The 21,440-nt window shown below is 40.8% G+C and overlaps 1 protein-coding gene across 8 annotated transcripts in view; it reads right to left on the bottom strand.

Moving 5' to 3' along the window:
- The window catches only part of FOXP1 (forkhead box P1), a 582,432-nt gene that overhangs the window by 366,658 nt on the left and 194,334 nt on the right, over window positions 1–21,440 (bottom strand). For all 8 annotated transcript variants that reach the window (XM_055342934.1, XM_055342933.1, XM_055342948.1 and 5 more), the window contains one exon: window positions 7,990–8,085. The gene's annotated coding sequence lies outside the window, so the exon portion shown is untranslated. The remainder of the gene's footprint in view (window positions 1–7,989; window positions 8,086–21,440) is intronic.

Raw genomic sequence — 21,440 nt, 5'->3', positions numbered from 1 at the left:
TATGACAGCTACTACAACTCACAAGAAGAGATTTCCTTCTGCTGAAGTTGCTATGAAAACAGACCCGAATGGTTACCATACCACAAGTTGGTAAACGCCTACGTGAATGAATCCAAGAGAGAACATAGCACAGCCAAGAGACTGAGGCAGGACTTAATAGCAGTATCTGAACTCCTCAGTCCAGATGTTCCAGAAGCTTGTTCTACTATCTGACTTTTCAGCATCATGAGACAATTAAATCTCCTTTATACCTATGCTCCTCACAAGTAACCAGAGAGACCTAACAAATGGTGGGCTCAGTATGTTAAGACACAGACACATTAAAAATGATCTACTGTTTGTGTTAAAAAGGAGACATGGATACCTCCAACTTAAGGAAATTTTTTTTTTAGATTTGTGGTCTCTTGCAACTGGCTTTTACATATTTCTTCAAGCCTAATATTTCACTATATGTTTTTAAAACTCGAACATTTTTATTTTTGAAGGTCTAAGTCCTTGGCATAGAGCCTACAAACCTGCAACTCTCCCAACCAAGTAACTAAAAACCTTCTAGCTTTTTTTTAGTCGGTGTTACCTCTAAGTATCCCAGGGCTTCACCCTAGTAAATAAAAAGCCTTCCAGGTGAATGTATCCTAAGAACGAAAGGGACATTCTGAACCACTTGCTAGGAAAACACCCCAGGTACACGACTATTGCTTTTGGAAGGAGACCCGCTCACTTGCCACACTTTTTCACACAGGTGATTGAGCGGAACAAATCAATTGTTGGGTGGTCAGAGGCTAATAAGAAATAAAACGAGGGCTACAGAGATGAGGTTAATTAGAATAATGTACCAGAGAAAAATGACTCAAAGATCGAGAGAAAATGTCTTAACAGGCACATTCAACTAGAGCTAGAAGAATGCCAATGAAGTGGTTGCCCCTATTTCTAATCATATTGGGACATGCTTTTATTTCCCATAACTATTGTACCAGCAAAAAGAATTAAAGCACTTGGAAAAGTCTAGAAAGATCAAATGGGGCCTGTTAGGTGGCAGTGAAGTATCAAGGCTCAACATGCAGCATACAAGCAAAGCAATCCCAGAGTGGAAGATGCACACTAAAATAAAACAATGCCTGCAAACCAACACCCCAGGGAAATGTCTACACAAAGAGGACCATAAAGCATGGTGGTTAAGAGCCATGGCACCATGGTACCAGAGGAGAAGCGCCCAGGTTCAAATCCTAGCTCTGCTCCTGATAAGCAAAGAAGTCCGAGTGAGTCACAAGTCACTTCGCCTCACTGGGCCTCCGTTTCCTCATCTGTACAACAGATTTTTAGAACTGAAACACTGTCCTAGAGTTTTTGTGGGTGACTACGTACACACTTGGAATCACGGGTGACTAAATAAATATTTTTAAAAAAAAAGGAATCACGGGTGATACAGATCAAATTCTCAGCAAAAGTAGCCATTCCACAGTCGACTTCTCAAGAATCAGAGTTATTCTCTCAAACAACCGTTGTTTATTGGTATTTCTCACAGTTAGGTTCTTCTTGAGTTTTGAAAATTCTCCTTTTACCTCTCATTCCTTTTTAAAGGAGAGAGAGGAAACCCAGTGGAGGCAGGGACAGGTGATAACACCATGGGCAAGTTCTTCCAGGCCTAGGTATCTCTTTAGAAAACTGAGAAGTCCTAAGCACATGTTATTCTAGGAGTAGAATTTCAGAAAATTGCCATGTTTAAGAAGTGGGCCAGGACTGGAAGAATGGATCTGTGTCACGTTAATGAATGATGTGGGACAGATAGGGACAAAGGCGAGGCACGGCCTCTCTTGATGACAACGTCCTGGGAGAAAGGTCTATTGATGGTCGGTAAGAGCTGGCAGTGATATTCAACTCCCGGCACTGTGAGACTGCCACACCGAACCGCACCCAGACATGCAGCAACATTTCAAAACATCAGAAAGCTCCTAACCTCTCCCACTGATTCTCAGGCACCCGGGTACCAAGAAGAGAGCAGCACGAGAGCTGCCGTACGCTGCCAAGCCTCCTACGTCCACGGCACAAAGCAAGTCTCTTCTTACACAGATCGGTTTCCCCTCTTGTGATTATTGTTTTAGCTTCTGAAATGATATTTGGAGACAGGAGTGTTCTCTGTTTTTAGAGATGTAAGAAGGCTGCGTCTCACCGCTCTGAAGGCTGTCATCCGCCTGATAAAAGTTTTTCCTGAATTGTTAGCCTCTACTGAAACTGAATTTTAGCTTTTCTTTACTAAACCAGTGTATCAGGAACCAAATTTGATGCCTTAAACTGTGTTTTATTCGTGTTCTTTTATGTTTTGTAAAAGTTGAGGGGGTACACATTCTAAGTTAATAAAATTAATGGCTCTTTTAAGTTCTTAGATAACCCTAGCCATTCCATAAATCATGAAAATAAGAGTATGTGATTTAAGTCATCTTTGCCACCAAAATGGGATACAAAGACTTGCTTCCACTTTTATACAACAAAGGCACAATGAACAACACACATGAACACACACACAAACAAGAGAGCAACAAGAGACTACCATCTGTAAGCAGATGAAAGAAATCAGATGTAGATGTAGACCCACTTCCTTTCAATCTATGTAGACTTGAGTTTTCTTTCAAAAAAGAAACATGTAAATTTTCAGGACAGATGCACCAAGTATATAATTTTGTTTAAATGAGAATTTACAGGAAATTTAAGGCAGTCTGTCAAGAGGCAGGAGATCAAACCACCTCTGGTTAATTTACAGATAAAACATATCCCAACCAGGTGTCTTTAGGACAGTATAGCACTCTGAACTCCAAACCTATTTATTTGTTTATTTATTTAATGTACTTCTCTCTCTCTCTCTCTCTCTTTTAAAGAGAAGGGGAGAAGGAGAGGGAGGGCAGGTAGAGGGAGACAGAGAAATTCTCAAGCATATGCTTCACCCCCAGCATAGAGTGTGACTCAGGACTCCATCCCACCACCATGAGATCATGACCTGAGCTAAAATCAAGAGTCAGATACTTAACCGACTGTGCCACCCAGGTCCCCCTGACTGCCACATTTCTAAGGTTTTCTGGATGTGGGTCAGGTTCCAAACACTGAACCTTCCCAGCATTTTAGGTTTATAATTTGTATTACCTGAAACTGGTCATAAATATCCAAGAGTCAACATGTCAGTAACCAATATAAAAATAGATCATCCTACTTGTGCTCATTTTGTACTTTGTAAAGTTATTTCAGTGCATGGAACATGAGCAAATTCATAGGAAATCAAGGCTCTTCACCATCTTTACCAATTTTTTAAAAACTACTGCAAGAAAGTGCAATGAGTTGTCAGCATCCCTCCCAAAAACCTCTGCTGTTCTTTCTTTTTTTTTTAAAGATTTATTTACTCATGATATATATATATATATATATATATATATATATATATATATATATATAGAGAGAGAGAGAGAGAGAGAGAGAGAGGCAGAGACACAGGAGGAGGGAGAAGCAGGCTCCATGCCGGGAGCCCAACACAGGACTTGATCCCGGGACTCAAGGATCGCGCCCTGGGCCAAAGGCAGGCACCAAACCGCTGAGCCACCTAGGGATCCCCTCTGCTGTTCTTTCTAAACCAATAGCATCATATTATCCTGTTCCAGACTCTGTGCAAAGCACTGTATAGGTACCATCTCATTTAATCCTTGCAATAATACTATGAGCGAGGTAATGCTATTATCCATGGCTCAAATAAGTAAGAGCCCAGAAAGAGGAAGAGAAAGTAATTTGTCAAAGGACAAAGAGCCAGTGAACGACAGTGCTGGGATTTGATCTTGGAATCCAAAGTCCTTAATTAACCTGTTCTACCCACAGTACGCTTTAGGCCCAAATGGCAAATGATTCTGTCTTCACAGGGAAGATGATGTATAACCCTTTCTGGATGGGACACACAGAGTATCAAAGACTTGTTTAGTACAGAGTGGAAACTTTCCAGAGAAAACCCAGGGGCAGTATTCTATTCCTATAATAAAGGTGATGTGTGTGGTTTTATTTCTTCTCTTCCTCTCTCATCCAGATGCAGTCCCTTTAGGTATCATGAAAATACAGGAATTCACAGGGAAATCCCCAAATGGACTCTATTTCAACAACTACTAACTGTGAGCATGCCTACCACCCACTGGGCACTGTCTGCAGTGAGGAGTCACACTGAATCAGGCGACCTGCCGGGTGCACACTACATGGTAAACAGGTACATTCAGAACAAACTAGAGGCTTGGATGGAGGACAGTGAGAAGGGGAGGAGGTAAGTTTTCAGTGTGGGTCTTCAGGGAAGACCTCTCCCAAGAAGTTGATATTTGAACTGAGCAATAAGGAATGAGAGAACGAGCCTGTGAAACAGGGAAATTGTTCCAGGTAGAGAATACCACGGCCCAGAGGCAACAGAGATTTTACGGCATCTGAGCACGGCAATGGGGTCTAAAATAAAATATCTGAAACCAGACTGCAAAAGCCCAAAGCTTCCAAGGGTATCTTGAACAGGCAACATCTTTGAGACACTATTTCCAGAGAGTCAACTGCCATTCAAGGGACAGCTACCATCAAGTAGGTGCCACCATTTTGGGGATACATGGCCAACAGGGCCATCCCTGGACACAGCTGCCATCTCTGACGCAGTCATGCAGCAGTTTCTGTGAGCAGATGCCATTGTGCTTGGAGGGCTGTGACCAAGAAGATCAGTGGGGGACCAGGGCCTGCTTTGCAGACTCAGCACAGAGGCAGGGCCCAGGATGAGGCAGGGTGAGATCGACATCATGTAGCATCAGCCTGCATGAGTGAAACCCTACAGAGTTTCAGATTATCATCAGCAATACCAACTTGAAAGCAGTTAGTGAATTCTGCTTGCTAGGCAGGCCCACTGTCTGAGTAAGTAAAAAACGGAATAAAAAAAGAACTGCACACCTCTCAGGGGAAATTGTCAAAAAGGGACCTGGAGATCTAAGTTCTGTTAGCACGGCTGTCCAGCAGTATACGTGGCTGCAGGGTCCTTGAAGACAGGCATCAAAGCCACCTCCCAAGGCTCTACCTAAACTTGTAAGAGAATATGGGTTAGAAGTAATGGATTGTGAAATATATGTTGTCCACAAGTGAGACGATGACCAATGAACCAGCCACAGGACAGTGAAAGCTCCTCAAAGGCAGGGATTTCCACCACATTACCTGAGGTGTGTAGCACAAGGCTGGCACCTGTTACCCACCAGGATCTGTGCTAAGCTCTTTATAAGCATCACCTCACTAACTTTTCACAGGGAGCTGTTCCTGTTTTTATCCTCACCTCCCACATGAGGCAGCAGCCCAGAGAGGTTAAGTAACTTGCCCAACATCACTCAGCCGCTGAGTGGAAAAGGTAGAATCTGATCCTCGGCTGATTTAACTTCCAAGCAGACGCTCTTAAGCACACTGCTGCCCTATATCCACAGCAGGCATTCGGTAATATTTGTGTATGCATCAACTATCATGATTCATGAGCATCTATCATAGGCTGGTACAGACAGACACTATATAAAGAAGCATACAGAAGTCTCATTCTACTCATCCTTTGAGACAGAAATTTTCCTAAGAGTAACGTACCAGCCAATCTGACTTAGAAAAATTGCACAGGGGTCTTATCTTCCGCATTATCCAAAGTTAAGTTTTCAGCAGAGACGTGAGGGCCAGCAAATCACAGAGATGCGTGGTGGGTAGCATTGTCCAGTCTTTGAGGGACAGTGCAAAGCCAACAGCAATACCCCCTGCACATACTGGCATGAACAGATTTGGGTATAAGGTTTCATGTCGCTAGAACTCAAGCTCTGAAAAAAGCTTATATTCAAAGGAGAGAAAATTCATTAGAAAATTCTTGAGCTTGGGACGCCTGGGTGGCTCAGTGGTTGAGCATCTGCCTTCAGCTCAAGGCATGATCCCGGAGTCCCAGGATCAAGTCCTGCATCGAGCTTCCCATGGGGAGCCTGCTTCTCCTTCTGCCTATGTCTCTGCCTCTCTCTCTATCTCTCATGAATAAATACCTTTTTAAAAAAGAAAAAAAAAATTCTCAAGCTTAAATTTTGGTTGACAGTGCTCTTGGGAAAGAAATTCATTCCTCAGATTTGCCATGGCACTTTTAGTAAGAATACTATGGTCCTAAAATATTTACTGAGCTATATATCTCCACTGAAAATCAAAGAAACCGAAATTCAAACATGTAAAATTCAAATTAAAGATTATACACCCAGGTCAATGGAAGACAGAAGACATTCACTGAAAACGTAAGAAAAATTCACATTGTGGTTTTGTATAAGTAATCACAACCGTGGCTGGGGAACCATTTACCTTTTCTTTCTTACTGTTAGAATGTGGAATTTATCTGGACATCAAATTTCTCAACTCTGAGGATATACTTCTCAGATGCTCATATGTTAGGGATTGTTGAAAAGATATAAGTAGAAGTTATTCAGACTTCAGGGAAATTCTTTAAAGAGGCCTGCCTCAGCCAGGAGGACTACTCTTTTTTGTTCCTTGCACTTCTGCCTTGTTCTTCAGGATGCAGAGGCAATGGCTGGAGAGCCTGCAGCCACAATGTGATCTTGAACAGAACAACACTTGAACAGGAAGGCAGAGTAGAAAGACAGAAAACACCAGGTGCTCTCCCCCAAACATCTTTTATCAGAGAGAATATGCAAGTCATTTTTTAAAACTTATATGGTTGTGAATCTGTTACAAGGAAACCATTCTTACATGACATAATGATACGAAAACGTGTCTGAAGACTATCCTATTTTTTTTCTGGAAAAAAAAATATCAGAAAATTCATGAATTGGGATTCTGATTACTCCTCTATTCACCAAGCTGTTTGTTTAAGTATGACTTTTCTTCTTAATTACTACCACGAGTCCAGGAAGGATATTTGCTGAACCTGTCTCTGTGTTTTGACATGCAACACTTGTGAAATTCAAACATACTTGTAGACATCCAAAGCATTATTATTTATTAAGGACTATATTAAAGGTGGAAGATCTTAAAACACGTTCAGAATCTGATGATTAAAGGAAATTTAATCGTTCTTCATTGGCATTTGATCTTTAGCCTGCCATAATCTACCCATATAGTCCTTCATCCATATTTGATACTAAAGAGACATTTCAACAGCTTGTCCATCAACTGCAAAGTAGGAGGAACGTACAGAAAAACCACATTACTTAGAAAATAAAAGAGCTTTCCCCCACACTCATTTAGTTCATGAAAGCCCAATATGATTAAAAGGGTGAAGAAGGCAGACTCCACTAGGTGAACCAGAATGAGTGTAGAGAGCCATCTATTATGTTTGTAAGGAGTTTCGAAATTTTCAAAGTGCTTTCATATACATTATACCTTGTTTCATCCTTAAAACTACACCCTGCGTGGTAGTCAGGGCAGGTATTTTTTTTTTTTTTTATTCTCGTTTCTTCTTGATAAATGGTTTGCTCGAGATCAGAGGAACTGCTACCCAGTGAGGGACCTTCTTTATCCTCTTTACCCTCTTTGATGCTTAGCTCAGGGGTCAGCAAACCACGGCCTGCGGGCCAAATATGGCCCACTGACTGTTTTTGTAAATAGTTTCATTGGACCAGTCATACCCGTTTGTTTACATATTGTCAACTCCCCATCAGCAGAGTTGACTACAAAGTTGCAACCACGAGTGTATGGCCCAGGAGGCTGATAACATTTATCATCTGGCAGTTTCAGAGACAAAATTTGCAGACCCTGCATGAGATCACCTTTCCACAAATACGATCCAAGTTATAGATCCTATTCTTGAAAGCCATAAAGCTAGCTTAGAGGACAACAAACCTATTCCCGCTGGCTTTGGAAGTCCCGCTTGATAATGAGGCATTCCGTTACCTTCTGAGGAACTACTGTTATCCACTCCAGGGTCACCTGCAAAGGTGGGTCGCAGTTTTCAAGTGGGACACAATACTAGTGTTGTTGGCCACTTACCCTGAACTTTTATCGTGTCTCACAGCCATAAAAAGCCTGGGAGTCACTGGTTGGGGGCATGCATAATGCCACAGGACTGCAACACACGGAGGGACACTGCAAGCAGAGAATAGAAGAGGTTAATGGAAGAGGCCAAGTGCGATGCTTCAAAAGCGAGGCTTTCATATAAACCTCAGGCATTCCTTATGGACATACGACTTTCACATTCCATCTGCAATCACGTATCTAAGCATCTACTTCGTCTCTCCCCTTACAGAATCAGCATTTCATCGGCTCCTACTGTGTGTGGTTATCAGAGAATGTAGTAGAAGGAAGCAAAATGGTACATGGCTGAGAAGATTGTCACTTGTGAAGGCACGGGCATTTCCTTAGGAGGTCTGGCTCCTTTCATGCCCATCCTTTTTTATTTTTTAGGATAAATTCTCATCATTACAATGTTAACTCATTCTGAAAAGTAAGGGCCAGACAATCCCCGAGTCCTAGCAAGGGTTTTGCTTTGGGGTTTTAGGCTTTTAGTCTCTCTCAGTACATCTCAATAGAAATGGCAAGAGGAAATAAATACATGTGCACACACGTGCACATCGTGCACATGCACACACGTGCACACAAGTACACTGGTTCTTTTTTTTTTGGGGGGGGGGGGGAGACAAGCTCTCTTTCCTGCCAGCCAAACCCAAAATCTCACTTGCCACAGCTCCCAGCTCTCCTTCCCGCTGCACTTCAAATGCAGGGGGAGGCTGGGACACAGCCTTCTCGTGGAAACAGCCAGCCTGCGGAAGTGCACACGTGCGGAGGCTGGGAGCTTTCACGCCTCGGTTGGGTTATTAGTAGGATACTGACCAAGTCCAATTCCAAGTAAGATGAAATTGCTGACAGGTAAGTCAACTCATCCTCAAGCAGTTTCAGAAAGATTTTATGAATAGCAGCCAGTAGTGAGGTTTTTTGCACGCCAGGCCTTTTCTGCCTAGATCCTGGGGATGATAATGCCACCTGTGCAGCCCTCCAGAGGACGGCCGGGGCTCGGTAACACGGGGAAACGGAACTCCAGAATGAGTGGAACGCCCGAGCTCGTCTGTGTGCACGTGTAATGGTCGCTCTCGACAGTAAACCCCGACAAAAATCCACGAACGACACGTCTCCTAAACCTAATCAGAGAAGTTGAAACTGAAAAGGAGATGTATGAAGTTTTATGATTTGAATAGTCACGTCGTATCTCCGGAAACTATGTGGGTTGTCTGTCTACCAGAGCTCAGAAGAGAGTTAAGGGGTGGTGCTCCCGGTGTGTGCCTCTTCTTGATAAGAGATAAACTCAGGCCAGATTGGTCCACATTATGTTTTCTAGGTATGAGCTGTCTACGCGAGTGTAAACCGTTTGCCAAACATATTATGGCTTAAGAATCTTCGTTCTAACATGAGTTGAACATGCTGTGCTAGCATCATCCCTCTTTAACAAGGCAGCTTAAGAGTAGGCTAAGAATGAATCAAAAATATTTTTAAAGATAATTTCAGTTGGCAAAGGCTGTAATCGTTCAAACTTAATTGGTGAACTCATTAATGAGCAACTGCCACCACAAGAAAGAAAGCCATTGTCATCGACTTATCAGAGCAATGAGATAACGAAGTTAATTATATTGTTTTCAATGGGTTTACACTTGCTTCCTTTTAAAGTCTACATTTTCCAAACATTTGTTCTGACACTCCATGTGTTTGCTCCTCTTTAAAAAAAAAAAAAAAAAAAAAAAAACCATCAGCCATGGGCTCCTCAAGGAAAAGTCGGCAGATCACAGCCGGGCAACATCAGGGCAAAGCAATTGGAAAACTTTTCTAGCCTTTATTATCTACTTGTAAAATGTTATAAGCCTGTAAACTAGTTAATTTATGAGCCGTGTTAATAATTTGCTCACACTTGATCGCGGGTTTCGCAAACACCATTTCCAGGGATGTGGGAGGATAATTTGCAGGTCCGGCTTCTCTCCTAAGGGGACACTAACTAATTTGACACAGTACCATGACATTGATGGTGGGGCACACTAATGACCATACTCCAAGACGTGGCTGTCAGCCTGTCGTTCCAGTGAGAAGCAGCTTGCTTTCGCTGCTGCTCAGTACACGATGCTCAACTAATTATTCAGACAGCGACATTAATGAGAACCCTCGTGTTTATTTTCAACATACTAACCAGCGCTTAGCTTCCATTTGTCTGATATGGTCACTGATAAAATGTGTTTCATGAATAGTAAATTTGAACTCTAATATAACAAAGAAAGACTGGAGAAAAATATGGAAGAGCTGATTGGGAAACTACCCTTGTCTACTCAACTTGTTTTCTACCTCAAACACCGTCAAGGACAAAGTGACAGGTAATAGGAAATGCCATGAGTCCCAAGAAAACTAAAAGAAATATTTTTAACCGTCTATGTCCATGTACAATCTTGATTCTTGACCAAGGCCATTGGATCTCAATATAGTCAAGAGAAACTCCTATCTCAAATAAATTTGACTAACATTAGGATACTGAATAGATTTTTTTTTTGGGGGGGGGGGGAGTTATTTCTTCATGAAATGACCAAAGAGTTCTTTGCTTTAATGTGCATTTTCAACATTAGAAAAGTTTGATCTTTGCGAAACTAAGATCTTACAAACATCACCTAAATACAATCTGAGGGTTTTTTTTTTTTCTAAGTCTATTGTAAAACTGTACTACCGAGGGGATTTTTTCAAAAGTGTTCTTCAATATCCTCTTATACATCATATTTCTAGTCTACTAAACTTTGCAATCAAGTTCTTTCTACTTTAAATTAAATTTCTATTTTGGTATGATAAATTCTGTCCTTCATTTTATGGTGATTATAATCCTAAAATATTCATATAATCATAATTTAAAATGAGTAACTTTAAAAAAAGGTACGCTTAGATCTACTAGAGGTACTGAAAAATTGAAAACACTCCTGATGTGGTTCATTGCAAAATGTACACTTTGAATTAAGTAACAGTGGTAGTATTTCAACAAATGTTCTCTCTGGCATCATGATAAGGAATTCTACTCAATACTATGTATGACTTCCGATTTTACAGAATAGCAAAATAAGTATGAGTCCACTGTGGATCACTTTAGGAATGAAAATGTTACCACATGTAACATTTCTCAAGTATGTATTTCTAAACTTACAATAGATCCCCAATTTTACAATGCCAAAATACATAAATGGCATGGAAGATGTAAGAAGCAAATTCAGATCCCAGGCTAATTTTTTTTAATTTTTTAAAAGATTTTTATTTATTTACTCATGAGAGACAGAGAGAGAGAGAGAGAGAGAGAGAGAGAGACAGAGAGACAGAGACATAGGCAGAGGAAGAGGCAGGTTCCATGCAGGGAGCCCAATGTGGGACTCGATCCGGGACTCCAGGATCACGGCCTGGGCCAAAGGCAGGCGCTAAATCGCTGAGCCACCCAGGGATACCCCCAGGCTAAATTTTTTTAAAGACTTTATTTATTCATGAGAGACACACAGAGAGAGAGGCAGAGACAGGCAGAGGGAGAAGTAAGCTCCATGCAGGGAGCCCAATGTGGAACTCGATCCCGGGACCCCAGGATCATGCCCTGAGCTAAAGGCAGGTGCTCAACTGCTGAGCCAGCAGGTGTCCCCAGGTAGGTTATTTTTTAAAGTATTTTCAACAAGTATACAGGTTAATTCTCTCAAATGAGCATTGCTATTTCCAAGTGATGCTCTTTCCATGGGTACCCGTTACAGATTCTCAGATTATTGGTATCTGTGCAGTTTATTTATGGTAAGCATTCATCTTCCACAATAACCTAAAAAGATATGGCCAGTGTGTGGCAAAGACTAGCTAGATGCCCATCAAATTTCTTTCTTCTTTCTAGATGCAGAGATGGGATATTATTTCGCAGCTTCCCTTGCAGTTAGGTGAGGCCTTGTGCCCGAATTCTGGTGAAATAGATCAAAGTGGGTATGTTACTTTCATTCTGACCCTGAAGCTTCCTGAACATCACTAATGTCCTCTCTTCCCTTAACTGTATACCTAGAGGTCCAGAGGAGAACTCCCACTTCCTGCAGATGGTGGAGTCGCTGAAGAGAATAAGCCAAGGTCCCTGAATGACAATGAGTAAGAGAGCCACCTCCTTGTTCCTCACCAGCCAGCACCAGGCTGAGCTTCCTAAGAAATAAGACTGCACCCAGTTAAGGCTCTGAAATTCAGAAATGTTCACGGTAACTGCCAGTATCTCTTATAATAAAGAGATCTTTCTAATTTCTCCCCAGCTCCAAAGTTATACTTAGGCCACCAGCCCTAAACAGAGGCACTGTAAATTTGGAAAAATCAGAGCAGTGATTATTTGCTCCTCTAATTAAGCTAAGGATAGAAAATGCAGCAGGTGTAGCTTTCCTTACGTAACCTCACAGACCTGTGAGGAGGTTTGATTCCCATTTTATGGATAAGAATACTAAGCCTGTAAGACATGAAATACAAGCCAAGAGTGCAAATGTATATCCAGATGACATTTTCCTAATTGAAAGTCTCTTACCTTTTAATATCTAAATTTTATAGAAAATTCTTATTTCTAAAGCAAACATTTTTGGCTCAAGCTTATAAAAGAAAAAATTCTATGACATTCTCCAAAATTAAATAGAACATTTTTAATAAAATGTATGAGGGGAAAGTGTCAAATTACAATCCAATTGGTAGAATGTCAGAAACTTCTGTTTTGAAAAGCCAGCAACAAAGGGAATATGGCTCAAATATTCTTGGTGATTAAAAAAAAAAGCCATATTTCAAAAAAAATATACTGCTATGCTGAGATCATATTAATTGTTTAGTAATCAATGTTTTACATATTTTTACATTCTTAATGTGATGATAAGTTAACTATACCTGTAAGGCATCTTGCTATACTTTAGACATATTTTAGAACAAAGACTGACAAACTTTTTTCTGTAAGGGGAGAAATAGTGAATATTTTAGACTATTTGCTGTAAGCTGTCTATTGCAACTACTCAACAATCTCCTTGATGTAAGAAAGTAACCACAGGCAATGAGTAAACTAATGGGTATACTGTTAACAATACCTGGGCAAAAATTCACTTTCCAATTATATTTTTTGGAGTAAATATAACTTCCTTTCCTTTCTGACAAAACTTTATTTACAAAAGCAGGTAGTGGGCCTGAAGGCCATAGTCTGCCAACTTCTGTTCTAGAAAAATGGGGGGGGGGGGGTAACTCACATATAACATTATGATTTCTTCTATGTAAAATAATGGGAAATAGTCTTTGGTCAGCATTTTCACCCAGGATATCTGATGGCCAAGAGTGGATTACTGATGCTCAGGAGAGAGAATAGCCTTCCTTTGCCCAAGGGTCAAGAGATGGAGAGATGGAAGCACTGAGTTTCCATCTGAGTTCTAACCCTACTGTCCCATCCTTCCCCCTAAGCCATGTACCTTTGCCTGATTCACGGGCTCACTGCCCATATAAAGTACTTAACAGGCATCCCATGCCTTTTGAACAAAATCCAAGTACAGATCAGAAGAAAAAGCTGATGGTTCTGCTCAGCCAGCAGTCCAGTCTCTGCATTAAGGTAATGTAGGCAAGTTACCTTCAAGTGACCTTATATTAAGGACTTCTTAAAAATAATAAAAGGAAGCAAAGTAAATAATATGTAGGCTCACAATGTCACCAGGAGAATGAATGCTAGGAGCAAGAAATGACAACCTCTAAATGTCTCTAGATTAGGCATGAAGTCTCCCCAAATTAGAATCAAACAGGTTTTTTGGTTTTGGAGGATGTTCCTTGCTAACCAATTTCTGGAGCTATGGGTCTAATGATAGAAAATGCCAGAGGTAATGTATCAAATGCATTCCCTTAGTATTCTCTCAAGAATGGAAAGTTGTAACAAGGTTTTAGTTGACTTTTTTTTTTTTTTTGGATGACAAAATTCAGAGACACACACAGAGATGCTTTTTAAAAAAAATCTCAGTTCCCCATTAATGTTATCGTAACAGTTAAGTGCATAAGATGGTTTCAGACATAAAATGGATACATTTTATGAATCTGTTTTACCTAAATGTCAATCACAATAGAACAAGAGCAGGTAAATGATAGTCCACTTTGACAAAGGAATATTTCGGAGTCATTAAAAACAATAGTGGGAACAGGAAAATATGTGCAAATGCTTGTTATAATGTTACATGAAATAAGCAAGATAGAAAAATTATACCTACACCAGACTCTCAACTGTATAAAAATACTTGTCAATAAAGAATAGGAAAAAATAGTAAAACTAACAGTTTTGCCCTGGAGGAAATGTGACTTGGTGATACTTCGGGATTATTTATGTTCAGTATTTTAGAACAGGCAATATCTAAAATATTGGTTACAGAATCTGAGTTATCAGAACTTCAAAAAGAAAAAGAAATTTATATTCACTTCTTAAAGGCTTTTGATTGCCTTTCTTTTTCAGATCAGAAGTATCTTGAGAGATTTGTGCTATCTCTCCTGTCCCAAGCACAGCGTTTATAGCATCTTACACAATCAACATTCTTTGAAGCAAATGAATAGACCACCTTACTTTTTTACAAGTCTTTCCGATGGGATTCCACAAATAAATTTTTATACTTCCAGCCTTTAAAAAATAGAAATAATTTTGTTTAAAGAGGTTGAGTCCTTCTGGATTATAGCTGCCAATAAATTGCTTGCTACAAAATTATACTTTCTCCCCTCTCCTTTTTCCATGATGGCACGTAATAATTTGTCTTTTAATTACTTAAAATAATTGTGAGTCATTTGCTCATTAAAAACAAAATACATCTTGATCACAAAGCTTGGCATTTCATAAATATTTACCCCCAAAGTGCTGCCTGCTTTGAAGCTGAGATGGGAGGCTCCTGATTGACAAGTAACTTCTGTGCACAAAGAGGGAGGAGACCTCTCTCTTGTATCAGCTGGGGAAGGGGCGCCATGCTGTCTTCACACTCACTCTCCTATGGAGGCTCTTTCCCAACAGCCAAAAAAACACATGGCAAATGGGATCATCATTCACTGTTTTCCTTCTTGTCATCCATCTCTCTCTGACAGAGGGACACAGACAGACACAGACACACAGACATATACACACACACTCACATACTACACATGCATGAATGCATACCTACTCAGCACACATTCCCTGCTTGCATACTTTCAATGGTTCCCCAGTACTCTTAAAGATCAAAACCCTACCCTTGGCCTTACAAGGCTCTCAAAATCCAGCTGCTGCAGATCTTTCCACTGACCTAGCCAAGCTTCTCACTCAGCTGGAAGGATGACAGAAAGAATGAGGACTGTAAAGATTTCAGCTCCTTTTCTGAGAACCACCATGGTCAGCAAGACAATGGAAGAAGAAACATATCTTTTTTTTTTTTTTAAGAATTTTATTTCATTCATGAAAGACATAGGGAAAAGCAGAGACATAGACAGAGGGAGAAGCAGGCTTTCTGCAGAGAGCCTGATGTGAGATTCAATCCCCAGGGCCCCGGGATCATGACTGAGGCAAAGGCAGAAGCTCAATCACTGACCCACCCAGGTGCCCCCATACCTTTCTCTAAAAAAAAAAAAAAATAGGGCATCATAAAGTAAACACTTCATTATATTTTTCCTTCACTTAATGTATCATGAAAAATTTCCCATCATTTTCTAGACAAAAATAAACAGATTAGTACACAAAAAAACCTAAAGTCATAAAAATCAACTTTAGTTTTCTCCTGAAGACCTAACACTAGAAAACCTAACAAATGTCCTCTGCAAGCCCTTAAAAATGGCAAGTGGGAAAGGTTTAATTAGTCCTCACTCACAATGGGCGAACTCTTTTCTCCAAACTTGTTTCCTCCAGGAGTAGAAGAGAAAAATTAGGGCCAATTGCAGTACACAGACAGGCTCTGCCATATGAAAGCCAATCTGTGTGTCATCAGACTAATTTGCCACCTGGGGTAGAATATTTCATGGGATGGTGGAGGCAACGTACGCTACAGCCTGGCTCATCAACAAATCGCCCTACCCAATCCCAGAGGAAGATGAGCTCTTAGTTGGGATTTAAATGAAAGACATTCTCCTCATGACATGCAAAAATGAAGGGCCTCGGAGGGCTATCACTCTTCTTGATCTCTGGGAGAACAAGGGTATTTATTGATGAGCAGGCTACAAAAACAGAAGGTGCTATGCTTCCTTTTGATCAAACCCCAGTGGCTAAAACCAAAGTAACACGTTGTTTGGGACTAACACAAGATAACTAATTCCATTTCATTTTCTTCTTCGTGGGGACACAGGCAGATCACACTGCCCAATTTCCCTGGCCCAGACTGATTTCTGGTCAAAGGGATGTGAGCAGAAGCAAGACGTACCACTTACAAGAATGCCAAATCATCAACCATGCTCCCTGTTCCTCTTCCCTCCATGACTGTGGGGACCCCTTATTCCTTGTAGCAAGTACAAAGATGGAGGAGTTCAGTGGACATGCACTGACATGAAAGGAGTATTAACACACACCTGTATTATGTTAAGCCACCGAAATAAGTGTGTTGTTAGACACAGAGGCTGGAAAAACATGTCCCAATGCAGTTTACACCTTGTTGTAGCCTTCACTAGGATTTACATTGAAAAAATACTGAGTTTGGTATTTGTCTCCACTTCTCCCATCTTGTTCCCATGGGACCATGCCTTATTATTCTATGTAACTTTTGAAAAGACTATGTCCTCCCAAAAACCTATTGTTGATAAATAGAGTCACAGAATTATCAATTAAGAGAGAAAGCATTCACTGGATAATTGCTTTTTCAGTACTTACACTGTGTCTGATGCTGAACATAGTTTGGAATTGAGACAAGGAAGGTCTCTGTTTTCATGAGGTCCATAGTCTACTAGGAAACCAACACAAATGCATGGGAATAACCTACCATACAAATCTGACCTAAGCGTAAGAGGTGAGAAAAGACGTCAGGGCAAAAGCGATCTATAAGCCAAAGACACTGAAGGTAAGCAGGACTTAGCCAGGTAGATAGGACTGGGTGGAGGGTGAGGAGATTCTCCAAAGGAATATTCTCCAATGGCACTCTTGATCAAAATACATATGAGCAAGCACAAGCACTGTGCCCTGAAATAATCTGTTTCTCCAATGACTTTAAAAACATAACCTGGGAGCAACAGGGCTTCCAAACCAAAAACAAGGCCAAATATATTGAGTGATTCAGAAATAAAAGAATATTATTATCCTCTGCTAGGTGACCCAATGGTGTAACTTAATACAAAACACTTGTTTTTCTACCGCTGCCAGGGAGAAAGGAGAGGGGTTATTCACACTGAAATTGCTTTTCTAAATGATCAGAGAAAATAGGAACAAGAGAAACGAAGCAGCCTCAGTTCACACACCACAGCATTATGCCTTCTTAAAACCCCAGCCACCTTCTCCATTATCAACATCATAATTAGTCCTCAGGAAAAAAGTGGGTTTTGTTTATTCTTTAACTCCATAAACCCTTGAGGAAAGAGCACTGGAATAGGTTCAAAGGACCCAGATTCTTGTTAGCCTTGGACGACCACTTAGCTCTACCCCTTTACGGGATCTCCTCTTCTGTAGAATGTCAACAGTGAGTCTGGAGAACTGGAAAGTCCTTCGGGCACTAATATCCAAATTCAAGTCCTCATCTGAATCACCCAGAAGGCTTGTCCTAACAGGACTGCTGGGTCCTAACCCCAGAGTTTCTGATTCATGAAGGCCAGAACCAGCTGAGTCTGTCTCTGGTATGGCCTCTACCAAAGGTTTCTTGCTCAAGCTCAAGGGACCAGGACTTTATCTTCTCTCCCAAAGAAGTCTACTCTCCAGGAAATACTTGAAGCTCTGCAATCTATTCTCCAAAGGCTGCCCGTGTAGCTCACTCTGACACCTGACTCAGAAGTGACTATCTTCCAGGGCTCTGCCATCAGTCTGAGAATAAGTTTCAGCCCTCTGCACACTCCTCAGCTTACATCTCCAGCCTCTCCCATACCCTACCCCCCGACCCAGCTCCATCCCTGCCAGTCACAGATAGCCACACTGCTCTCTCTCACCACGTTCTTATTCCCAACTCTGGGGCTTGGTCCTCAGCATCGCTTGTATGTGGACAGTTCTTCCCCCAGCTCTTTGTATGTGGAGATCATTCTCAACCCTTAGATCTTATGTCTGATGCATTTTCTGATTGAATTAAGCACCCTTTCCCCAAGGTATGAGCTGTATGAGATTTCCTTCATGCATTTTCATCATATGGAAGTATATGGCTCTTCCCTTTCACTGTTTACTCCCTCTGCCTTCATCTACATGAAGGGAAACTCCATGAACGCAGGAATCTGTTCTGTGTCCTTCCTCATGAGGCACCCTTCCCCCTAGCCAATCAATGTCATACAGTAGGTGCTCAGGGAGATTTGTTGGACCCATGAATGACTAAATCAAGTTAGCCTATGCTATCCTTCATTTACAAAAAAAGAGAAAAAAAACTAAGGAGAAAGTAAAACCCAGTAACTCTGAGCAATGATATAATGAGCTGCAGACTCTAGAATGATTTGAAATACACGAGACAAACTAAAGTTACAGGACTAAGGCATCTATGTCAGCACTTCAGGCATCAGGAGGTGAGGTGCAGGGAGGTGTAGGAGATCCTCGTACAGCTCATATCACCCCTCAGGACACCCACCCTGTCTCCTACAAGCCATTTCATATCATTTCTCAAAGTTAGATCCATAACCCTCGATGTCTTGAACTTCTTTTTAATGTCACCCCACTCCTGCTACCAGGTGCACGGGGAGCGTAGGTACTGAAGTTTTTTGCAAGCTGAGCTCCTCTGCCCTGGATGACTCCGAAAAACCACTTGTAAGTAGTGTATGTTAACCACAGTTCGTAATTTTGTCACAGGTGTTTGACTAAAAAGGGGACAAAGCCTTTTAAGAGAGTCCGCCTCTATTATGTCATTGTGTATACTCTGCACCACACCTAAAAGCTAACAAAATCCTTTCTTTCTATGCCATGGCAACCAGAAGAGGTAACGCTGCATAATTTTGCTAGGGGCATCCTATATGCTCCAAAATGTTCACGCCTTTACAGAAAAACATGTTAAAGTAGAATTTTAACACAACTTGTCATAAAAGCTGACACTAGTACACTCGAGAGGAAATTAAATGACAGGAGTTGTACCTGGCAGTTCAACAAAATACAGGATAAATACTCTTCCTCACGCAGCCAAAGCTCTGGTTAAAAGTTCAAACAAGGGAGATGCAGTGAATGAATATTCAAAGTACACCATACCAAACGATTTTTCTATAATTACTTTTAAAAATTCATTAAAATGCACTAAACTTCGTGGCAGCCTGGTGGGGTGAAATCCGTGCCAATTCTGGTTCTTACGCTAATTTACTTACTGTGTGGTCTTAGAAAAGTCACTCCCCGTCTCTGAAACACATAAGGAGACTTCTGATGTATTCAATTATTTCAAAGGGTTCTTCCCATCCACATACTGAGTCTACGAATGTTTCTGGGCTTGGATCTTATGTGGACAGACCCAAAGAATCCGGGGCACTTACCTCTACCTGACTCATTATAAAACAAACACACGGGAACTGTCACCCCTTATCGAAAGCTAAGGTGGAAGGTGGCTCTACTCTGGTTTATTGTATCTGCTCAAATAAAGTTATGCTTCCATGTACTGCAGGAGGGTGAGTTGATGAAGTAATTACCTGTTACTCTTGACAAGTAAGGTAATTAATGTAGCAAAATACCACTGCAATGTGTGTAAATTTAGACCACCATAATTAAAGCACCCGTCTGTTCAACAAACTGTTCAATTAAGAAAAAATATTGATGGTGTACATTTTTTGAAATTAGAAAACGTATGGAATGAATGAATCTCCCTTGGTTGACATCCATTTCTAGAATGCTTTCTCAGCAGGGAGCATCCATAAAGGGTTATAATGGGAGTAACTTCCACTAAAACACAGAAGTATTTCTGCACATATGCTATTAAAGCAAGACTCTTTTCTGTAAGTATTTATTTAGGATTCTCGTTCTGCAAAACCTGTCAGAAAATGAGCTAAAGGAGTATCTGGACCCTAAAACTACGGCAAGTAGCAAAAAAAAAAAAAAAAAAAGCTGCAAAATTATGATTGTTCAACTATCCAAGTAACAAGGTTGTTCTCAAGGATCATAACTTGAAAGTACCATCATTTACTTGCCAATTTTAAAGAGCTGGAGGCACTGAACATGCCAAAAACAAATAAAATTACTGCAAATTCCCTGGTACTCCTTGAACAATGGTATCAAAGTGGGCATTGTCATGCCCATGCCATGTCTGGTTTCTGCTCATGCCCACCAGGCATCTTCAGACTCAAAGGTTAACATGTTGAATGAGAAGACTGCTTGGTCCTTCATGTGAAGCAAAATTTATCTCCTTGCTAATATGCTTGTGAAAAACTCTAGCCATGTCGAGTGAAAAGCCCCCCACCCCAAAATTAAACCAGACCTGCCCTAAGACCAAGAGAAAAAGACTCCAACAGTGACCAGATTGGGTGGAAGCAGTTACCTCTAAATGTCTTCTAAAGAAGAGATAAAAAAGTAAAGCTCACTTTTTTAGCAGTAGTGTAGCAGTAGTGGGGAACAGGTGAGGGGTGCTCTCAGCTTGCTCAGAGAAAGAAATCCCAAGGGTTTTTTTTTTTTAATTCTTCTACTTAGATAAATTTGGAGGAAGACACAACAAGGTGGCCTGAGTAAAGAAACAGCTGGAATTCAGGCAGACTAAACAGTGTGATATGGGGAAGAAATGGTATACAATTCCAGTGTCACTTAATGATGTATCCACTTGTTTGGGGGTTTGCTTTCATATTTTTGCATAGCATATCTTACCTTGAGAGACTTAAAAATCTAGAGAGAAGTAACTAAACGGCATCTTCAAGTGAATTCTCAGCTTATCATAGTAAATTCAAATTCTAATATCTGAGAACTTGGATGTATCCCCAAGTAAAGAATAAAAAGTACAAGGAGACATTCTAAACTGCAACATGGTGAGGAAATTAATCATTTCTCCAAGTAAAATACTCTGATTTCACACTTGGAAATAATATTGTCATTAAAAGGACCAAGATGAAGAGATTACTTGCACTAGCTATTGATAAAAACAAGGCTAGAAGGTCCTACAGGGAAGAGGATTTTGTAAAAGCAGCCTTAGAACTTATAGTACATGGTGGTACTAAAGCATTAACTTATGAAAATAGGCCTTTTTCCTTTTTTTTTTTCTTTTTACTCTCCTAGTTTGAAAGGATGCTGAATCTGATTATGGAAGGAACAGGGGGAAAAGGAGGGGGGAGGGGACATGAACTGGGGACATGAACTGGGGACCTGATGCCAGATTCACTGATGGCAAACTAAAATTTCCAATTCTCAAATG

Source organism: Nyctereutes procyonoides, unplaced genomic scaffold (assembly GCF_905146905.1).
Source record: "Nyctereutes procyonoides isolate TBG_1078 unplaced genomic scaffold, NYPRO_anot_genome, whole genome shotgun sequence".
Lineage (NCBI taxonomy): Eukaryota > Metazoa > Chordata > Mammalia > Carnivora > Canidae > Nyctereutes > Nyctereutes procyonoides.
Note: the sequence above shows the minus strand (reverse complement) of the source record. Positions and strands in the feature narration are given on the sequence as shown.